This window comes from Pseudophryne corroboree, chromosome 3 (genome assembly GCF_028390025.1).
Source record: "Pseudophryne corroboree isolate aPseCor3 chromosome 3, aPseCor3.hap2, whole genome shotgun sequence".
Lineage (NCBI taxonomy): Eukaryota > Metazoa > Chordata > Amphibia > Anura > Myobatrachidae > Pseudophryne > Pseudophryne corroboree.
Genome location: NC_086446.1, coordinates 679458336 through 679482214, shown reverse-complemented (window position 1 = coordinate 679482214; position 23879 = coordinate 679458336). Strand labels below are relative to the sequence as shown.

Sequence of the window (23879 nt, the reverse complement as noted above, 5' to 3'; positions counted from 1 at the left end):
CTTCTCCAGCCGGCGCAGGCTTCTTTTTTGTAAAAAAGAAAGATGGTGGTCTGCGGCCGTGCATCGACTACAGAGGTTTGAACGACATTACCATCAAGAACCGTTATCCTTTACCCCTGATTACTGAGCTCTTTGACAGAGTTAGCGGAGCTACCATCTTTACAAAGCTGGACTTGCGAGGTGCATACAATCTCATCCGGATCCGTGAGGGTGACGAGTGGAAGACCGCCTTTAACACCCGTGACGGACATTATGAGTACCTCGTCATGCCCTTCGGATTGAGCAATGCTCCAGCTGTCTTCCAGCATTTTGTCAATGAGATCTTCAGAGACATTCTATACCGTCATGTCGTGGTCTATCTAGACGATATCCTCATTTTTGCCAACGATTTAGAGGAACATCGTTTTTGGGTTAAAGAGGTTCTGTCCCGTCTCCGTGTCAATCATCTCTATTGCAAATTAGAAAAATGCGTCTTTGAAGTCAAGTCCATTCCGTTTCTAGGGTACATTGTGTCCGGTTCCGGACTAGAGATGGATCCTGAGAAACTACAAGCAATCCAAAATTGGCCGGTACCCTTAACCCTCAAAGGGGTCCAGAGGTTCTTAGGGTTCGCCAACTATTACCGAAAGTTTATACGAGACTTTTCCACCATTGTGGCGCCTATTACTGCTTTCACTAAGAAGGGTGCTAACCCGTCCAAGTGGTCTGAAGAAGCCATGCAAGCATTTCATCTTTTAAAACAAAGGTTCATCTCTGCGCCTGTTCTGAAACAGCCTGACATCGACTCTCCTTTCATCTTAGAGGTGGATGCCTCCTCCGTTGGAGTAGGAGCGGTGTTATCTCAGAGGGCTAAAGATGGCCATTTACACCCTTGCAGTTTCTTCTCCCGGAAGTTCTCCCCAGCTGAGCGCAACTATGCCATTGGCGACCAGGAGTTGCTAGCCATCAAGCTCGCTCTAGAAGAGTGGAGGTATCTGTTGGAGGGAGCTTCTCATTCAATCACCATACTTACAGACCACAAGAACCTTTTATACCTGAAGGGCGCACAATGTCTCAACCCTCGTCAGGCCAGATGGGCACTTTTCTTTTCCAGGTTCGACTTTAAACTCCAGTTCTGTCCGGGCTCTCAGAATCGCAAGGCCGATGCCCTTTCCCGCTCATGGGAGCAAGAAAATGAGTCAGAGTCTTCAGACAAGCATCCTATTATAAATCCGTTGGCATTCTCCACGGTAGGGATGGACTCTACGCCCCCATCAGGGAAAAGTTTTGTGAAGCCGATGCTAAGGAAGAAGCTCATGCATTGGGCCCATGCTTCCCGTTTTGCCGGACATACAGGTATCCAAAAAACCCTGGAGTTTATCTCTAGGTCCTATTGGTGGCCAACTCTGAAAAAGGACGTCTTGGAGTTTATTGCATCTTGCCCAAAGTGTGCCCAACATAAAGTATCCCGCCAGTCGCCTGCGGGGCAACTGGTTCCACTATCCGTTCCCCGTCGACCATGGACCCACTTGTCGATGGATTTCATTACAGACTTACCCATGTGCAACAAGTTCAATACCATCTGGGTGGTAGTTGACCGGTTCACCAAGATGGCACACTTCATTCCTCTCACCGGTCTTCCGTCAGCTTCCAAGTTGGCTCAAGTATTCATACAAGAGATCTTCCGACTCCACGGTCTTCCTGAAGAAATTATCTCAGATCGAGGAGTTCAATTCACAGCCAAATTCTGGCGAAGTTTATGTCAAGTCCTCCAAGTCAAGCTAAAGTTTTCCACGGCTTACCATCCTCAGACCAATGGTCAAACCGAGAGGGTGAATCAGGACTTGGAGGCCTTCCTCCGCATCTATGTGTCCTCCTCTCAAGATGACTGGGTTCAATTACTTCCCTGGGCCGAGTTCTGTCATAACAACCAGTATCATTCTTCATCTGCTTCAACACCATTCTTCACTAACTTTGGATTCCACCCTAAAGTCCCTGAGTTCCAACCGCTTCCAGCAACTTCTGTTCCCGCAGTGGATATCACCTTGCATCAGTTTGCCAATATCTGGAAGAGCGTACGATCAGCTCTGCTCAAGGCATCGTTCAGGTACAAGAAGTTTGCGGATAAGAAGCGTCGAGCAGTTCCTGCTCTCAAGGTGGGTGATCGGGTATGGTTATCCACGAAGAATTTGAGGTTAAGAGTTCCCAGTATGAAGTTTGCACCTCGCTATATCGGTCCTTTCAAGATTGAACAAGTCATCAATCCTGTTGCTTACAGACTCCAGTTGCCTCCCTTCTTAAAAATACCCAGGACATTCCATGTTTCCCTGTTGAAACCGCTGATCTTGAATCGGTTTCATTCCTCACTTCCTCCAACTCCGAAAGTCCAAACTCAACGAGGCGTTGAGTATGAAGTGGCCAAGATCCTGGACTCACGTCACCGTTACGGTCAACTACAATATCTTATTGACTGGAAGGGTTATGGTCCTGAGGAACGTTCATGGACCAATGCTTCTGATGTCCATGCTCCTGCCTTGGTCCGGAGATTCCATTCCAAGTTTCCTCAAAAGCCAAAGAAGTGTCCTGGGGCCACTCCTAAAGGGGGGGGTGCTGTCACGATCCGGGTATCTGGACGCCATTTCTTACCCATCAGATGCCTCCTAAGGCTGGCTCAGCGCTCCAGGACCGGATCCCATCTGTTATCCTGATGTGTACATTCCTGTATCCTCTCCTGTCACTCTGGGACGCTGTCACAGTAAACGCCATATTACACCTGGCATGGCGTCTCCCGCGGCCTCCGCTGCCGTCCCTGAACTTCTGCATGCAGAGTGTCTGAGTGGCGATTACGTCAGCCGCGGCCTCCGCTGTGTCCACGTGGTTGGATGTGCATCTGTCAGCCTGGCGCCTCCTGTCTCGGTGGCCGGCGCCGCCATTACTGTTTTCATTACCACATGGATTACAAACCAAACTTCCCTCCAAGTGTCTGCATGGGCGCAGCCATCTTGGATTCTGTCAGCTGATCATTTCCACCAATCTGTTCTCAGTATTGATAATCTGCATAATTGCCTAGCCAATCCCTTCCTTGCTGCAGGTATAAATACACTGTGCCTGAGCAAGGAAGGCGTCAGTGCTTTGGTTGTCAAACCTAGTTCCTGTTTGTTTCTCTCCTGTGATTGTCTTCCAGGTTCCAGCTCCTGTCTCAAGACTTCCACCATAGAGACCCGCACCAGCATTCCACCTGCGGTGTAGCCTGACTCTCCAATCCATTGTGGATTCATCTGTTTCCAGCTACAACATTACCTGCTTCCAGCTCAGCTTCCAGCAGAGTACAGCTTCCCTTAAAGGGCCGGTGTCCTTTCTACACTTTACCACTCTCCACCGGTATTATTATTTCTCCGCTCTCAAGTTCTACATTTCAGTTCATATTTCATCGCTCCCAAGTTCATTTATTATTTAACTGGTTCCAGCCAGTATCCACTCCGTGCTAACAACAGTCTGGTTCCAGCCAGTATCCACAGCAGCTGTTTTATCTTCAGCAACCCAGCTTTTCCTGGAACACCAGCTGGCACAATCCTGGGTTATCTCCATTGCTACAGTCGGGCCTGGTAAGGACTTTCCATCTAGAAGATCATAAGAACTATCTCACACTACCAGTGCCCTGTGGCTCCTGCCATCCTGTAGTACCCAGGAACTGTATTTATTCTTTGCTGACTTTTACGTTTTCTTTTACTGCTGCTGTGTTGCGGAGTTGTCATAATAAACATCATTGACTTTTATCCAAGTTGTCGTGGTCACGCCTTCGGGCAGTTATTATTCATGTTACTTACATGTCCAGGGGTCTGATACAACCTCCCAGGTTCCGGTACATCTCAGCCCCTACAACTGAGGCTGCCTCCCGTCAGCTCAGGCCCTCAGTTGTGACAAGTAAGGGATAACTAAAATTCACTTCCTTCGAAGGAATATCATCATTTCGGCCATTACCTTGGTAAAGACCCGGGGTGCCGTGGACCATCCATACGGCAGCGTCTGAACTGATAGTGACAGTTCTGTACCATAAACCTGAGGTACCCTTGGTGAGAAGGGTAAATTTTGACATGAAGGTAAGCATCCTTGATGTCCCGAGACATCATGTAGTCCCCTTCTTCCAGGTTCGCAATCACTGCTCTGAGTGACTCAATCTTGAATTTGAACATCTGTATGTAAGTGTTCAAAGATTTTAGATTTAGAATCGGTCTCACCGAGCCGTCCGGCTTCGGTACCACAACAGTGTGGAATAATACCCCGTTCCCTGTTGCAGGAGGGGTATCTTGATTATCACCTGCTGGGAATACAGCTTGTGAATGGCTTCCAAAACTGTCTCCCTCTCAGAAGGAGACATCGGTAGAGCCGACTTTAGGAAACGGCGAGGGGGAGACGTCTCGAATTCTAATTTGTACCCCTGAGATATCACCTGAAGGATCCAGGGGTCTACTTGCGAGTGAGCCCACTGCGCGCTGAAATTCATTGAGACGGGCCCCCCACCGTGCCTGATTCTGCTTGTAAAGCCCCAGCGTATACTGAGGGCTTGGCAGAGGCGGGAGAGGGTTTCTGTTCCTGGGAACTGGCTGATTTCTGCAGCCTTTTTCCTCTCCCTCTGTCACGGGGCAGAAATGAGGAACCTTTTGCCCGCTTGTCCACAAAAAGACTGCGCCTGATAATACGGCGTCTTCTCATGTTGAGAGGCGACCTGGGGTACAAACGTGGAATTCCCAGCTGTTGCCGTGGCCACCAGGTCTGAAAGACCGACCCCAAATAACTCCTCCCCTTAATAAAGCAATACTTCCAAATGCCGTTTGGAATACGCATCACCTGACCACTGACGTGTCCATAACCCTCTACTGGTAGAAATGGACAACACGCTTAGACTTGATGCCAGTCGGCAAATATTCCGCTGTGCATCACGAATATATAGAAATGCATCTTTTAAATGCTCTATAGGCAAAAATATACTGTCCCTATCTAGGGTATCAATATTTTCAGTCAGGGAATCCGACCACGCCAACCCAGCACTGCACATCCAGGCTGAGGCGATTGCTGGTCGCAGTATAACACCAGTATGTGTGTAAATACCTTTTAGGATACCCTCCTGCTTTCTATCAGCAGGATCCTTAAGGGCGGCCATCTCAGGCGAAGGTAGAGCCCTTACAAGCGTGTGAGCGCTTTATCCACCCTAGGGGGTGTTTCCCAACGCACCCTAACCTCTGGCGGGAAAGGATATAATGCCAATAACATTTTAGAAATTATCAGTTGTTATCGGGGGAAACCCACGCATCATCACACACCTCATTTAATTTCTCAGATTCAGGAAAACTACAGGTAGTTTTTCCTCACCGAACATAATACCCCTTTTTGGTGGTACTCGTATTATCAGAAATGTGTAAAACATTTTTCATTGCCTCAATCATGTAACGTGTGGCCCTACTGGAAGTCACATTTGTCTCTTCACCGTCGACACTGGAGTCAGTATCCGTGTCGGCGTCTGTATCTGCCATCTGAGGTAACGGGCGCTTTAGAGCCCCTGACGGCCTATGAGACGTCTGGACAGGCACAAGCTGAGTAGCCGGCTGTCTCATGTCAACCACTGTCTTTTATACAGAGCTGACACCTTCCAACAGTTCATCCACTCAGGTGTCGACCCCCTAGGGGGTGACATCACTATTACAGGCAATCTGCTCCGTCTCCACATCATTTTTCTCCTCATACATGTCGACACAAAAGTACCGACATACAGCACACACACAGGGAATGCTCTGATAGAGGACAGGACCCCACTAGCCCTTTGGGGAGACAGAGGGAGAGTTTGCCAGCACACACCAGAGCGCTATATATATACAGGGATAACCTTATATAAGTGTTTTTCCCCTTATAGCTGCTGTATAGTTAATACCGCGCCTAATTAGTGCCCCCCTCTCTTTTTTAACCCTTTCTGTAGTGTAGTGACTGCAGGGGAGAGCCAGGGAGCTTCCCTCCAACGGAGCTGTGAGGGAAAATGGCGCCAGTGTGCTGAGGAGATAGGCTCCGCCCCCTTATCGGCGGCCTTATCACCCGTTTTTCTATGTATTCTGGCAGGGGTTAAATGCATCCATATAGCCCAGGAGCTATATGTGATGCATTTTTTGCCATCCAAGGTGTTTTTATTGCGTCTCAGGGCGCCCCCCCCCCCCAGCGCCCTGCACCCTCAGTGACCGAAGTGTGAAGTGTGCTGAGAGCAATGGCGCACAGCTGCAGTGCTGTGCGCTACCTTGTTGAAGACAGGACGTCTTCTGCCGCCGATTTTCCGGACCTCTTCTGCCTTCTGGCTCTGTAAGGGGGCCGGCGGCGCGGCTCTGGGACCCATCCAAGCTGGGCCTGTGATCGTCCCTCTGGAGCTAATGTCCAGTAGCCTAAGAAGCCCAATCCACTCTGCACGCAGGTGAGTTCGCTTCTTCTCCCCTTAGTCCCTCGATGCAGTGAGCCTGTTGCCAGCAGGTCTCACTGAAAATAAAAAACCTAAACTAAAACTTTCACTAAGAAGCTCAGGAGAGCCCCTAGTGTGCACCCTTCTCGTTCGGGCACAGAGATCTAACTGAGGCTTGGAGGAGGGTCATAGGGGGAGGAGCCAGTGCACACCAGATAGTCCTAAAGCTTTCTTTAGATGTGCCCAGTCTCCTGCGGAGCCGCTATTCCCCATGGTCCTTACGGAGTCCCCAGCATCCACTTAGGACGTTAGAGAAAATAAGATTTTAAACCTACCGGTAAATCTTTTTCTCGTAGTCCGTAGAGGATGCTGGGCGCCCGTCCCAAGTGCGGACTACTTCTGCAAGACTTGTATATAGTTTTGCTTACATAAGGTTTATGTTATAGTTTTCATCGGTCTCGAACTGATGCTGTGTTGTTTCATACTGTTAACTGGTTCGTATATAACACAAGTTATACGGTGTGAATGGTGTGGGCTGGTATGAATCTTGCCCTTGGATTAACAAAAATACTTTCCTCGTACTGTCCGTCTTCTCTGGGCACAGTTTCTCTAACTGAGGTCTGGATGAGGGGCATAGAGGGAGGAGCCAGTGCACACCCATACCTAAAGTTCTTTCTTAAAGTGCCCATGTCTCCTGCGGAGCCCGTCTATCCCCATGGTCCTTACGGAGTCCCCAGCATCCTCTACGGACTACGAGAAAAGATTCAGGCACTTAAATATGTTGTTCTGCAATGAGGGTTATCATAGTAAAGGGAAGATGTACTAAGCCTTAGAGATAAAGGCCCTCATTCCGAGTTGATCGCTTGCTAGCTGCTTTTAGCAGCAGTGCAAACGCTAAGCCGCCGCCCTCTCGGAGTGTATCTTAGCTTAGCAGAAGTGTGAACGAAAGGATCGCAGCATTGCTACAAAAAAAGATTGTGCAGTTTCAGAGTAGCTCGAGACTTACTCCTAGCTAGCGATCACTTCAGTCTGTTTAGTTCCTGTTTTGACGTCACAAACACGCCCTGCGTTCGGCCAGCCACTCCCCCGTTTCCCCAGCCACTCCTGCGTTTTTATCGGGCACGCCTGCATTTTTACACACACTCCCCGAAAACAGTCAGTTACCACCCAGAAACACCCACTTCCTGTCAATCACTGAACGATCAGCAGTGCGACTGAAAAGCGTCGCTAGAGCTTGTGTAAAATTACACTGGCTTTTGTGAAAGTATGATGCGCGTGCGCAGTGCGCACCATACGCATGCGCAGAAGTGCCGGTTTTTAGCCTGATCGCTGCACTGCGAACAACGGCAGCTAGTGATCAACTCAGAATGACCCCCAAAGTGGATAAATTACCAGCCAATCAGCTGTCACGTTAAAGGCTGGAAAAAAAGGCATTTGTTTCCCCCACACCCTGAATGATAACCGTAACCAGATATAAATTCCACATGATAATAGAATTCAGAGATCTTCGTTACACAAATTTGCGCAAATGTGTGAATAAGCCCCAAAGCCGCATCAAGGCGTCTCTGTATATTTGGGATCCCTAGAGCTATATCTAGGTGCAGGTTGTGGCACCCCAAAACACCAGCATAAGCCAGAAAGCCCAGCTAGTATTTAGGAAGCCGAAGCTATAGAGAAAGTAATACAAAAATGAAATGCAATTAAAATAGAGAAATAGTGTTAAAAAATTAATAAGTGAAAAGTGTTAATAGAATGTAAAGGTATGCCACACTAAGGCTATCCAGCTCAGCCAGTCCAGAGGCACCACACCTCACACCTCCATTACCCCAATCTGGGTCTAAGATTAACCAGCAAGGAGCCACATGATAATGGCTCCTTACTACAATATATCTAAGCTAAGAGCTACCTACCTTGGATATATTGGTAGATGCTCAATTAGCTTAGTGATATCATTCAGGTGCTCGAAAGGGAGGGGTATTTCTATGCAAGAATAAAAGGCATTTGTTTCCCCCAGCACCCTGAATGATAACCGTAACCAGATATAAATTCCACATGATAATAGAATTCAGAGATCTTCGTTACACATATTTGCGCAAATGTGTGAATAAGCCCCAAAGCCGCATCAAGGCGTCTCTGTATATTTGGGGTCCCTAGCGCTATATCTAGGTGCAGGGTGAGGCACGTTAAAGGCTGTGTTTGCAAAATGACAGGAGCTGGTTGGCTGATACTTTATCTCTCTTCACTTTTTCTCTCGACAAGGCATAGTACAGATGCCTCTAACACTGGGTACTAATTCAGACTTGATCGAAGATGTACTAACTTTAGCACATCTACGATCAGCCACCCTGACATGTGGGGGGATGCCCGTCACAGGGCTAGTCCGCCCCACATGTCAGGCCCTCCCTCCCACCCTCTCCCCCCGCACAAGTACAAAAGCATCGCACAGCGGCTATGCCTTTGTACTTGATGAGTAGCTCCCTGCCAGCGCACCTCCTGCACGTTGGCAGGGAGTTACTCGTCGCTGTGAGGGTCGCAGCGGCTGCGTGGGACGTCACGCAGCTGCCACGGCCCACTCTCCGCACGGTCCGGGCTGATAATGTTAATATTACCTTTCAACACAAAGCTATACCTTTAAACACACCTTTACTATGGAGCTGCTGCGGTCGCTAGCTCACGCTACGTACTTCGTACGCTATTTGCGCACAGAGTCCCGTACCGTGTATGCACTTAGCGTACAAACGCCGCACTGTGGGTACAAAGCACACGCAGTGCGTTCGCACCCAATTAATACACCTTAAATCCTTATACAGTTATACAATGCAATGATATGATTACACTTTAAACCTTATGCAGCAAAGCTCTGCAATGATGTTACACCTTAAACCTTATGCAGCAAAGCACTGCAATGATGTTACACCTTAAACCTTAAGTAGCGCTGACGGTATTAAGTACCCGCAGTGCGTACACCTTATCAATACTTATACACCTTATACAGATAAATACACTTTAAAACCCTTGCAGGAAAGTGAAGACACAACACCGATTTGTAGTTGAAACCACAGGGTTCTAAGGCCACAGTGGATTATTCCAAAAGGTAAAACAGTACAAATTATACACTACAGGCTAACAAGATAAATCTAAACAGAATAATGGCTACAGTCAATGTACATACGTGTGAATATTCGCAAGCGCTTCCCGGATCCGGTCCTCCGCTAATCAGGTTGAAAGCGTTAAGAGTCTGTGATAGTGACCTGGCCTGCAGCTCGCTCTTTATTCAGTAGATCAAGGCATAATACAATAGACACTGTGTGCTCTTCTTCCATTGGTTAGGGGGTGGGACATGTCCTGTGCACTGGGGACCATTGGTCAGTTCAAGAAGTGGGCGATGGCTAGGACTTGAGATGTGGTTTCTGTTGTTTACATCTGAGTTCCCGCCCCATGATCAGTTAAACCCATCACATTAATCATAAATCTGGTACTATTAATAACTTAATGAGGTAAGATTTAATAATGTTCTTATTCCCACCAGATTAATGTTCACGTGACTCTGAACAATATGATCCCACACATGATATGAGTATCTATTTCAATCTTCAAGATATACATATATCCACATATTCACACACATATATATATATATATATATATATATATAAATATATATATACATACGTACACACATACTCCTGCTATTACAATTTGTTAGGAATTATATATTTATTCATTTATATATATATATATATATTACATATATATAAACGAACACCTCTATCTCCATGGGTTTTAGACTAGGAATGTTAATATCTTAAATTCCTATCTGTCTGGTTTTTGTGTTGTGGTTAGCTATTGTTTCTGATCTTCCAAACAGCCTTGGCTCCTGGGCATTGTCACCCTGTTTGTCCCTTCCTTTCAGGTGAGACAATGACAACTCAGCACTCATTGTTTCAAATAGAAGCCTGGCCATCTTAGTAAACAAAGGTGTTTGCCCTCTTCATAGAATCTCAAAGCTTAGTGTAAATAAGGCGATTGTATTCTAGTCTCTGGGAGATTTAATTTATGTGTGACTGAGATTCATTCTCTTTCCCTCCACATACATAATATACAGTAAATACAATTTATATCTATATTCTACTTCTGCACATAACTATACGCAGGAACATGCGATCTTTCTCTAACCAACACCAGAATGTTTCCCTTAAAATACCCTACAGCTGGATACCAAACATCACCTTATAGCCTTAGTCTGTCCCCTCTTATCCTGCAAAGGTGAATCCCTTTGTTCTGGAATCATTTAAAACAGCTATTTCTTTCTGATGTGGTGCAGGGGGCTATGTGTACAATGTGCACTATTTGGGTTAAATATGTAATGTTCTAATAACCCTCTATGCTTTCACAAACTCTACCGTAAATGCGCATACCACGCGCTAAGGCGCATGGCCGTGGGGAGCTACTTTACGCAAATTGCGGATATGCGCCCTCACGGCGGAATAAGTGCACACGCAGCGGGCATGTGTGTGGGGTTAGTACATGGGGTATGCATTACAATATTTTTCGACTTTGACAGGGCATTCCTGCGTTGACTGGACTGCGCCACTAAAACGGCGGTCAAACGCCGCCAACCCGCCCAGCGACCGCCTCTGTCTGTCAATCAGGCAGAGGCGATCGCAGGGCTGAGATGGCTGTCTGGCATGCGCCGGCGCATTGTGGTGCCAGCGCATGCGCAGTTCAGACCTGATCGGCTGACGATCAGGTCTGAATTAGGCCCACTGTGCAGACTTGTTAAGATCACAAATGACTGGTATGCATTGGTGTTTCTATCCTGGGTGCAATGTGTGAGGTGCACACAGGCCTCTGGGTCCAGGTGGGGTGGCACACACTGCACCTATGTTATATTTACCTTCTGAAGTCCCAGGTTGGGCGCTGCAGCCAATGCAAAAATTGCAGCCAAAATGGCTACAGACCATGCGCAAAAGTAAAATTAGTCTCTGGAACATGGCGGGAGCCATGTTTTCAGAGACCTGCTTATGGAATAAAAGTTTTACTCATTACACAGTGACATGTATGTCCTCATTTGCGTAGATCGTGCAGATCTGGAATATGGAAGAGAGCAGATAGCAAGCATTCCCTGCTGAGTACAGGTTATTTATTTATTATTTATTACCAGTTATTTATATAGCGCACACATATTCCGCAGCGCTGTACAGAGAATATTTGCCCATTCACATCAGTCCCTGCCCCAGTGGAGCTTACAATCTATATTCCCTACCACATGTACACGCACACGCATTCACGCTAGGGTTAATTTTTTTGTTGGGAGCCAATTAACCTACCAGTATATTTTTGGATTGTGGGAGGAAACCGGAGTACCCGGAGGAAACCCACGCAAGTACGGGGAGAATATACAAACTCCACACAGTTAGGGCCACGGTGGGAATCGAGCCCATGACCTCAGTGCTGTGAGGCAGTAATGCTAACCATTACACCATCCGTACGTGCACCTACTTTACCCATCCATGCATAATTAGAGATACTGTTTTACAGGATGTCATTTTATGAAATGAGATAAAAGTGGTGCAGAAGACACATTTACAGCAGTGTTTCCTATTCTGGAGAGAGGTGCGCACCTGGAAAAATTGTCCTAGACATCAGTGAGATGCATTTTGTACCTTACTGTTTGTTAGGGTCTACTGCCCTGTGCTGCCACGTCGTCATGGCAACCGGGAGACAAGTGCTAGCGGAGTAACCTGAGCGCAGCTGATACTCCGGTTCGGGTCTTTTGCTGTGCAGTGGTTACAGGCTCTGTGCACGGCAGGGGATCCGGTGCTGGTTTTTGTACTCACAGTCTGTGAGGTCTGAGTGGGACGTGGACAGCACCTGCTATATAAGGCCTCTTCTCAGGTTAAGCAGATGCTGCTGAATCTTTGTTGGTTAGTCAGTTCCTGAAAGTTAGCCAGTACTGTGTAGCTTTGTATTTGTTGTTGCTTACTGCAAATAGGCCTGGGGATTTGGTACTACACTCTGCCAATCCAGACCTAGCAGTAAGACTGGAGTCAGTCGTTTAACTTGCTGGGGTTCTTTTGCTACTCTGTGAACTTGGCAAGTTTGCGGCTGTATTCTCAGACTTGCCTGCCTAAATCCTGTCTCACTGTGCAAGGTGTTCAGGTGTCAGTTTAGTGGCAGTAAGCTGAACCTGTGCACTGCAAGTGAGGATTAGGATTGTGGAGACTCTCCTTGTGTCTATCATTCCATCTCTGACCAAGGAGTTTACTGCCACACCCGTTGGTAACCCTTTGGGGTTTTGCTGTTGCCCTTAGCAACAGCATTTCGGGTTCTCTACGTATTAAAACACAACATCTTGCTTTTTCCATCTGAGCATTACTAATACTGGGGAGACACCCAGTTTCTTAGCCTCTGGGCTTCTCTGTTCACTTTGTGTTTGTTTTGTTGCCCTATCGCCTTCTGTGTACGTAATGTCATGTTCCCCAGTCTGTCTGTGAGTTCATTTGTTTTGCATCCCTATCCGTTCAGACACCAGTACATTCCTGCAGGCACTGGTGTGCATAACAGTTCAGACACCAGTACATTCCTGCAGGCACTGGTGTGCATAAAAGTTCAGACACCAGTACATTCCTGCAGGCACTGGTGTGCATAACACTGTTGCACTTTTTCTAGATTGCTATTGGTTAATGTAACCAAAACTTTCAAACACAAAAGTCACACGTACAATAATTACAACAGCCATGAGGTCTCTTCAGAGTCATGATTTAACGTAAGATACAAATGAAGTTAAACATGGTGATATTTTAGAAGAACAATATAAAAGCTTAAAGTGAGGGGGAGAGTCCCAAAGTGGTACTGAAGTTGGGCTTTAAAGTGAAGTTTCCACTTTTTCTTTTCTCTATGGTCATATTTAGGCAGATCCACAATCCCACAAAAGTAAGCGCATCAGCTTTTTAGGAGGCAATGAAGTCTGCATTTTTATTTTTGTGGCTTATGGATGAGTAGACAACATTACACTGTGTATTCAAGTCTATCATTAGATCCTCATATGTTACACAAAAACCCAACATAATATTATGATCTCTTTATAAACATCCTCAAACAGCCTAATGGTGCCCATACACTTGTGCGATTGAGCGCGATGCAATATTGCGCTTCGATTTCCCTTGAAGCTCCCCGTGTGATAAAACACATCGAAAGTGCTTTTTTTTGTGCATTTGATGCGCATACAATCATGCGATTTATCGCATGCCCCTTGCGACCAGAAATCGGGTGACCAGAAATGGGTATAGGGGAGTGTCCAGGAAGTGAGCTAAATACCTCACAGATCGCACATCACAGTGCGATAAGTCGAATGTGGTTAAAACAGCATGCGATCGCATGTGCAATACGATAAATATTAAGTGCAACACATAATATCTTGAGATGCGAGATTTGACCAGCATTGGGGGACACATTCGATGTGCATACAATCCTGCAATTTATCGCACAGATGTGGTCAAAATCGAAGGGTTGTACGGTACCAGATATCTCACAAGTGTAGGGGCACCATAAGTGTAATGTGTGGAGGATTTGGCTGTGTGTCTATGTTCCCCAATCTCTACATTAAGCTCTTTAAACTCCATTACATTAAGTTTAAACGCATCATACTGAACATCTTTATGTTACTCACATCAACAACCATGTGTACTTCCACATGCTGCGCTTTTCTCTCTCCAAGACCCGTTGTCTGCAAGGTGGCGGCCCGGCGGTACGGCGTACCTGCTGCTGGGATTTTCTAACAGGCATGCCGTACCGCCATACTTGCAGCACTGAACTTTCATCAAAATCACTGATTCTGACGAAAGCTGTAATGGACTGAAACGTTAATCTATCCTGAGGTCTCTACCTCGTGATTTTTGAAGCTGCATAAGTCCTGCGAGTGCTGCTTTTAGCTGTTACAATAAACAGCAATCCTCCTGGGACCTTGGCAAGATCCACTGTGGAACAAATAGAGGTGGAGCTCTACAGACTTAGGACTTCATTCAGCAGCAATCGTATCCCTGATGCAACCGCATTATCCAGTTTCCAGGACCACTGCACACAGGAAGGGACCATTCTGCGTGTGCGTGAGCAATGCGGTCGCATTGATGCTAACGCCTCTGCCTGATTTACAGGCAGAGGCGCTCAAGGGGCAGTCGGGGGTGGCGACACAGCAATGCGGGGTGTGGCATCTAAAATGAGGGCTGGGCGGGGCTGTTTTCGGGGAGGCTGCGTGATGTCACACGTGGCCGCTGCGACAAAAAACATGGCCGACCTGCATCTGCCTTTGCTGCGCAAACAGTGGGACTTTGCTTATTCAGCAGGCCATTTAGCATGCTGGGCGGCCTTGCCCTGCGATGTGTGGCCCCCAGCTTGCGAAAGAACGGATTGCAGATTCCGCTTTTTAGCAGAATTCACAATCTGTACTGAATATCCCCCTAAATCCAAGAAGTACCACCTCTATTTGTTCCATAGTGGATCTTGCCAAGGACCCAGGAGGGTAGCTATTTATATAATTTCTAGGAGGGCACCCCGACATACAAGTTTTACATTCATCCAGAGTGCCAGACTATCAAACTGAATATATATATATATATATAGAGAGAGAGAGAGAGAGAGAGAGAGAGAGAGATGTGTATATATACTCCTGTTCAACAATCATGACATGATCCCATGTGCGTCACTCCAAGGAGCTCTGCGACATAACATGGTGAGGATACATTACCAGCAGCAGTATGGAGAAAGTTCGGATTCATTTTTAAATATATTTAAGTATATTTTAGACATGGTCCTCCATATGACATAAAAACGTTAATTCCCTATTTTTGAACAAGCACCACCTCCCAGTCCTTATAGAATTTGACGGCAGATAAGAACCACTTGTCCCATCTAGTCTTCCCCAGGCCAGGAGAGCAGTCATCACTACTATCAACAGCCTTCCTACCCCATGCTGGTAGCAGAAAATGAAACAAAAAAATGGACTGTTCCGTGCATACACACATCTTGTTACATGCCCATGGGATGTGCCTTACATGTGCATACATAATTGCCACCCAGTAATGCGCATGCAGTCACTGCAGAGAAAAGACTGAGAAGCGTACATGTTAAAGATGCGTATGCAGCCCACGCAAGGCACAATGCTGTAAAAATCGCTAGATCCTCTTGCATTTGGACATGCGGACGCAGGCGCTTCTTGTGTACATACTGTACACAAGTACAGCCCCTTTTCCTTTGCTGTTGCATTCATTTATATTATATTAAGGTGTTCTCTAGGCCAGTTCTGCTCAACCTATTTATTGGCTGGAACGATTTGGGTCATTGTGTCATTGTTCTTGGGCCCCATCTCAGTATGGCATTATTCTGTGGCTCCATGTCAGTGTGTCATTGTTCTTGGGCCCCAGTTCACTGTGGCATTATTCTGTTGCCCCATGTTAGTAGGTCATTGCTCTGGGGCCCCAGTTCAGTGTGGCATTGTTCTGGGGCCTCAAAAGAGACCGTTTTCAATAGAACTTATCCTATATCACATATCTAACACCTAGAAGACCACACTCTCATGTCGCATACCTCTATGTTATGTTTAGCACTGCTTTTGCCATAAGACAAACCTCTATGGCCACAATATGCTAATGCTGATTTATTGTTGCCTTGAGCATTGGATTACGCTAGCGGTGAATGAGATGGCTGGGCGACATCATTATTTTGTTTACTCAAACATATTATTTCACATCACTCAGAAAGTGACCTTCCATCAATCACTGTTCAGCTGTAATGACATTTGGCTCCACCGCTCATTCCCCTTTGTTTACTATGCCCATTCTGTCTGTCAGCAACCCTGGCTGGCTGGGCGTGTAGTCAGATCCATCATCCATATGTTTGCAAGTCAATTGTCCAAACAGACAGAGAACCTAAACATTCTAAAAATGCTGCAAACTCACCCAGTGACAAAACTAAGACACGCCTTGTGTACAGACGTGAGTGTGTCCTGCATTTTTTCAATGTTTTTTTTCCAATGAATAAGTATGTTTAGATAGAGATGTGTGAACTTCAGGGATTTATAGTTTGTAATATGTAAGGGAGATGAATAGTTACTTATTCATGGTTTGAAACCGATCAATTAAGCTACTGAATCACTAGTATCGACAATATCAATCAATCGCTAAACAATCACCCTACCATCCAGTGTCGTGTTGTGAGATCAATGGCTGGGGAGGCTCTGGCTAGTATCAGAGCCAGATATACACACACGGGATCTGGTCTGAAGATCGACAGTATCTAGGTCGACAATGTTTAGGTCGACTGCTCTAGGTCGACAGTCACTAGGTCGACATGAATGGAAAGTCGACAGGATTTCTAGGTCGACATGTACTAGGTCGACAGGTCTAAAGGTCGACATGAGTTTTTCACATTTTTTTTCTTTTTTTGAATTTTTTCATACTTAACGATCCACGTGGACTACGATTGGAACGGTAATCTGTGCGGAGCAAAGCGGTAGCGGAGCGAAGGCACCATGCCCGAAGCATGGCGAGCGAAGCGAGCCATGCGAGGGTACACGGTGCACTAATTTGGGATCCCGGTCACTCTACGAAGAAAACGACACACAAAAAAAAAATCCTCATGTCGACCTTTAGACCTGTCTACCTAGCACATGTCGACCTAGAAACCCTGTCGACCTTCCATCCATGTCGACCTAGTGACTGTCGACCTATAGTGGTCGACCTAAACATTGTCGACCTAGATACTGTCGATTTGATTAACCACACCCACACACACATGAGGTGTGGCTGTTAAATAATGAGACTGACAATTTAATTTATGTTTAATTATATTAAATACATTTTAACTCTGTTCCCCTTCTATGTACTCCTCTTCTGCACCCACACACCGCTGCATTCTTATTTTACATTGGTCAAAGCTGTGCTTTAGCTCATTATCTGTCAGCTGTCTCAACAGCTCTGTCATTTTCTTCTTTATCTCAGTAACGGATGCAAAATGGGTTTCAGTACAGATTCGACTTTAGGGAAAAGAAAGAAGTCACAGGATGCTAGGTCTGGTGAGTATGGAAGGTGTTCTAGCACTGCAATCTGTTTCTCAGCCAAAAACTTCTTCACAAAGCTGTGTGGGCTGGTGTTTTGTTCTGAAACAAATTTTCCACAAATCTGCCCTTTTTTTCTGATTCTTTCCTGCAAAGTTTTCTGAACATTTTTGTAGTAATGTTGATTCATTGTTGCACCTTCTGAACCCAGTCTGCCAAACTAATGGCCCTTGATATCAAAGAATTTGGATTTGTACCTGACTGGATTTCCTTTGACATGCTTTCTTCATTCTTGTGATGATGGTGTTTTCCAGTCCATGGCAGGGCATTGTTCTCAGAATTGTACTTGAAGATCCACTTTCATCACCAGTAATAACTTTATCTACAAAATGTGAAACTGCTTGAATTTGTTCTAAAAGGTCTGTATGAATTTGCTTTCGTTTTTTCTTCTCGGCAGTGAGAAGCCTTGGAATAGTCTTAGCACAAACTTTTGTCATGTTAAGATCTTGACATAAAATTCGCCTAACAGTTTCTATGCCGTTGTTTACCATTTCAGCTATCATTCAAAGTTGACAGTCAATTCGAACAATTTTCAAATTTTTTCCACATTTTCATTTGTTTTAGATGTGCAAGGCATTCCGTAAAACATTCATCATATACAGTACATCATCCTCATGGCCATCACCAAACCTTATGTATCACTCAAACACACTTGCACGTGACATACAATCTGCTCCGTAAGCCTATGTTAGCATACGGAAAGAGTCAGTGGGCGTTTTGCTCAATTTAACTACATTTTTTACGTTAACACGTTGCTCTGCTTTTGATCTAAGCATTTTTATGATGCATGGGAAATACACAACTTCTCTGAATGCTGTGTGACAGCAAACTATCTGTCTGAGAGGGATGAAACTTGCAAAACTGTTTTGGGATAGTCCAAGGTCAATGTTTCCCCAACTCCCTTTTAACTCAAGCAGTATGTTTGTTTTTATTACAAGTACAGTCTCATTATTACATAGCCATACCTCCATAGGCGTGCGCAGCACATTTTATTAGGGAGTGCACCGTCGGAGGGGTGTGTCTAGCACCACCTTTTGGGCGTGTTAGCACCATCTATTGACGTCAACGCAATATAAAATATCCACCCTTGTGCCAATCCTAATAAAGCAGATACATTGTCAGATATTGTGGTGTGCACCAAACAAACACCACTGATGGCACTCACTGCAATTACAGTGCACCTCCTCAGCCTGGTCTGGCTCCCCCCTCTCTTTCCCCTGCAAGCTGCAGCAGCTTACTTAAAAGTCAGTAACTAAACTGACACCGACAGTCGCAGACTAGTACTGCTGCTGCTGCTGCTGGAAAAACGAGTGACGTGTCAATGTTGCTGCCGACCGCCTGCCAGTATTGAATTTGTCTTCCTAAGAGGAACGCTGGCTGCATGCTGATCCTCATCAGTGTCTGGCGTTGGCATAACATAGAAGGAGAGAGGTGGGCATGTGGCGGGTGGGCGGTGGCATCCTTGATTAACCCAGGCGTCCAGACAGTAAAGCAGTCCTGACAGGGTAGACAGAGGGGACAGTAATCAGCCTGCTCGGCGATCGCTGTATCAGGCATGTGAGATTGGGGTGCCAGACATTAGGGGGTGCCTGTGCGCACCAGGCACCCCATCCCTGCGCACACCTATGCATACCTCGTATATGCTTCAGCAGCCACTCACCAGCATGTTCCAGGGGCAAACGCAGGATTTAGTGAGGGGGGTTTCCGCGGGGGGGGGGGGGGGTATATGTATATACGTATGTATATATATATATATATTGTGACAAGAACACTGGGATAGTGTTTGAGGGCAGGTATATTTGTCCCAGGTTCTTGTCTTACATGTTTTAGAAAATGTTAACTTCTAGGAAAAATGCTTTTTGTTTTGTCTGAACCTTTTCAGTTTGCTGTAAAAGCTGGGTAAAGGCTCTGAGAGAGAGATAAGGCGAGTTCTAGACATTGGGCCCAGTTCGGGTCTTTGGCCTCACAGAGGGCTAATCAGGGTTTCAGCTGTGTAAGAGTGTTATAGTGCTTCTAACCTGATTAGTATGGGCAGACTGCCTGGGAAGGCTGCAGGATCTGTGTGTGAGAGACACGCTTTCTGATGCAAGTAAGCTATACAGTATGTACTGAAGAACTCTGTGTTTTGTTTAGTGACAGTTAGGAATATCTTATGTTTAGTTAGTGCCGGACAGGCAAGGTATTTTTATTTTGGGGTTTGTTTTATTTTCTGTTTCAATAAAACTGGCCGGGGTCAGTTGTACCAGAAACTGGACTTGTGTTGTTCCTCAGCTGCTGCGTGCGGCCATATTCCCCAGGAAAAGGCGCCTTGCACCCCTACAGTGTTACAACTTGGTGGAGAATGCGAGCACACCGTTCTGCGCATAAGTGAAAGCAGCAGCTTTGTGAGGCCTGCAGAAAACGGTGGTTTATGCAGATACAGCCCAGTGTGAAGTTACTGAGACTCACCCCTGAGGGTTTGATATATGTCCTGGGTGAAAGCAGCTACAAAGCCGCCTGAAAAATCTGTCGACATGGAGGATCTGCTTAAAGCCTTGCTGCAAGCTACAGCGGCTCAGCAGGAGGCCAACCGACAGCAGCAGGTGGCAATGGAGGAAAATAGGAGACAACAGCAGGTGGCAATGGAGGAAAATAGGAGACAACAGCAGGTGGCAATGGAGGAAAATTGGAGACTACAGCAGGAGGCCAACAGACAGCAGCAGGTGGCAATGGAGGAAAATATAAGACAGCAGCAGGTGGCAATGGAGGAAAATAAGAGACAACAGCAGGCAGTTGTTGATGAACTTTACAGGCAACAGCGTCAGGATAGAGAGGCCTTAGCAGAAGTGGTGCAGAGACTTGCAGCTCGGGTTGGAGATGTGGCCGTCAGTGCTCCAACCAGCTCTAGTTCTATACGGGCCAGTCACTTCCTGCAGAAAATGACAGAGGCTGATGATGTGGAGGCCTATCTGACCACGTTTGAAAGGACTGCCGAGCGTGAGAACTGGCCGAAAGCACAGTGGGCCAGTCTGCTGGCACCTTTCCTGTCAGGTGAGCCCCAAAAAGCTTACTTTGATTTAAGCCCTGCTGAGGCTCGGGACTATGATAAACTAAAGACTGAGATCCTGACCCGCCTGGGAGTCACGCTGTCAGTACGAGCACAACGGGTGCACCGTTGGCTGTACGCCATGGAGAAGCCTCCGCGCTCCCAGATGCACGACCTTATTCAGCTAACAAAAAAATGGCTACAGCCAGAGACATTAACTGGTCCCCAGATGGTGGAAAGAGTCGTCATGGACCGCTACTTGAGATCTTTGCCCATGGTCCTGCGCAAGTGGGTGAGCCATGGAAACCCGGGTACTGCTGACCAATTAGTGGACATGGTAGAGAGGTATTTGGCAGCAGAGGAACTACTGATGACCACCCAGCAACCCATAGATCCTCGACAGCGCCCTTCAGTAAAGACTGGTAAGACTGTTCCGTGGGAAAACGTTGCTGGGCGGTTAAGAGAACGCAAGGCTGGAGAGACTGTAAACACTGGCCCTGGAGACAGGCCAATGGGGCTAGAACGGTCTATGCTGCCCAAACGGGTTGATAATCGTGTGGTTAAATGTTTTAGGTGTGGTATGCCAGGTCATGTTATTGCCAATTGCCCAGTCACGCAAGAACCCATGCAATGTGATGCTGCCTTTGAATGTCGCAGAATGTCTTTCTTTGCTAGGTTAGCCTGTACTGTGGTACCTTCACCTGAGCTGGAAAAACAAATGTGTGATGTGTTCTTAGAGGGTAACCGGGTAGAGGCCTTGCTAGATTCAGGAAGTTTAGTTACCCTCGTGAAAGCTGGGTTAGTGAACCCCTTAAAGGTCCAGCAAATACCTATTGGGGTAACTTGCATACATGGGGATACCCAACATTATGCCACTGCTGAGGTGAATATAGAAACTTGTTGTGGGTCAGCAATGGTTAAAGTGGGACTGGTCCCTACCTTGGTGCATGAGGCCATAATAGGGAGGGATTTTCCTCATTTTTGGAAACTGTGGGAATCACGGTTATCAATAGATGTGAGAAGTAAAAAGCCAGTTGATAATACCGGTGATTTTATGGATGTACGTGGGTCTTCGGAACTTTCTGGCCCTTTGCCTTTTGCTAGTTTGGCTGGGGAAGTGACAGATGGGGAGTCCAGTGAGGACCCTCTTGCCGGGAACAGAGACATAGTAGTTAGAACTGAAAGCGTGCCTGACCTGGAGGTAAAGAAGGATCTGTTTGCGTCTGAACAGTTAAAGGATCCTACCTTAATAAAGGCTAGAGAGAATGTTAAGATTGTTAATGGGGAACCTGTGGTACCAGGTGACAGGGTTACGTATCCCCACATGGCCATCTGTAATGAGCTCTTGTACCACATTGTCAAAAGGGGTGAGGATGTGGTGGAACAGCTGGTAGTTCCCCAGCCTTATCGGAGAACGGTACTAGATTTAGCTCATAGTCACGTTACCGCAGGACATTTAGGGGCAGAAAAAACCACTGAAAGAGTTTTACAAAGGTTCTTTTGGCCAGGGGTTTATAAAGAAGTGTCTGAATATTGTTCTTCCTGTCCTGAATGCCAGTATCATGCCCCTAGACCCCATTTCAGGAGCCCACTAGTTCCCATGCCTATTATAGAGGTCCCGTTTGACAGAATAGCCATGGATCTCGTGGGGCCCTTGTTAAAGTCTGCTCGGGGCCATCAGTATATCCTGGTAATTATGGACTATGCCACTCGATATCCTGAGGCTGTCCCTTTACGCACTATCACAACCAAGGCGATAGCTAGGGAGCTGGTGCAGGTATTTAGTAGAGTGGGAATACCAAAAGAAATTTTGACTGACCAAGGTACTCCATTTATGTCAAGGATCATGAAAGAGTTGTGCAAGTTATTTAAGGTCACTCACCTCAGGACGTCCATCTACCATCCCCAAACTGACGGGTTGGTGGAAAGGTTTAATAAAACATTAAAAAGTATGTTAAAAAAGGTTGTTGAGAGAGATGGGAAAAACTGGGATTGTTTGTTGCCCTACTTGTTAATGGCCATCAGAGAAGTTCCTCAGTCCTCTACGGGGTTTTCTCCATTTGATTTGTTGTATGGTAGACACCCCAGAGGGCTGTTGGATATTGCCAAAGAGACGTGGGAAGGACAGCCCACTCCTTATAGAAGCGTTATTGAGCATGTAACACAAATGCAGGATAGGATTGCAGCCGTGGTACCTGTTGTCAGAGAGCACATGGAACAGGCCCAAAGTGCTCAACAGAGGGTCTATAACCGGAGTGCCAAGATACGGGAATTTGCTCCTGGCGATAGAGTTCTTGTTTTGGTACCCACTGTGGAAAGCAAATTCCTAGCTAAATGGCAGGGTCCATTTGAGATTAGGGAAAAAGTGAATGAGGTTAATTACAAAGTATACCAGCCGGGAAAGAGAAAACCCGAACAGATCTACCATGTTAACTTAATCAAACCCTGGAAAGATAGGTTGTCTCTGTCAGCGGAGCCTTGCCCTTCGGTGTCTTCACCCCGGTTGCTTCCCGCAGTGAAGGTGTCAGAGACATTATCAGCTGATCAGAACAATCAGGTTAAAGAATTTCTCATCCAAAATAGGGAGGTATTTTCAGAGCTGCCTGGCCGAACGACCATAATAAAACATGACATTGTCACAGAACCAGGGGTCAGGGTTCATTTAAAGCCATATAGGATTCCTGAAGCTCAGCGAGAAGCTATTTCTAAGGAAGTTAAAACCATGTTAGAACTGGGAGTCATAGAGGAGTCTAACAGTGAGTGGTCCAGTCCCATAGTGCTCATCCCGAAGCCCGACGGTAGCATACGCTTCTGTAATGACTTTCGTAAGTTAAATGAGGTGTCCAAGTTTGACGCATACCCCATGCCCCGTGTGGATGAGCTTGTAGAAAGGCTGGGAACAGCCAGGTTTCTCACCACATTGGACCTGACCAAAGGTTACTGGCAAATACCTTTATCTGATAGCGCCAAAGAAAAAACAGCCTTTTCGGTTCCGGAGGGGCTGTACCAGTATAAGATGTTACCCTTTGGGTTGCATGGGGCTCCAGCAACCTTTCAACGGGCGATGGATAAAATTTTGAGGCCCCATAGAAAATATGCAGCTGCCTATTTGGATGATGTGGTAATTCACAGTACAGACTGGGGGTCCCATTTGGTTAAAGTACAAGCAGTACTGGACTCAATCAGAGAGGCAGGGTTAACTGCTAACCCAAAGAAGTGCTGCCTCGCAATGGAGGAGGTCAAATACTTGGGCTTCACCAAAGGCAGAGGTCTGATTAGGCCCCAATTGAATAAAGTTGATGCTATTCAAAACTGGCCTCGTCCAG

The 23879-nt window shown here is 46.4% G+C and overlaps 1 long non-coding RNA gene across 2 annotated transcripts in view; it reads left to right on the top strand.

Moving 5' to 3' along the window:
* Positions 1-23879, top strand: part of LOC135056580 (uncharacterized) — a 268794-nt gene that overhangs the window by 87448 nt on the left and 157467 nt on the right. The window contains exon 2 of one of the 2 annotated variants that reach the window (XR_010244021.1): positions 17413-17486. The exons of the other annotated variant lie outside the window; for it this stretch is intronic. This is a non-coding gene — a long non-coding RNA (uncharacterized LOC135056580). The remainder of the gene's footprint in view (positions 1-17412; positions 17487-23879) is intronic. 2 annotated transcript variants of the gene reach the window in all.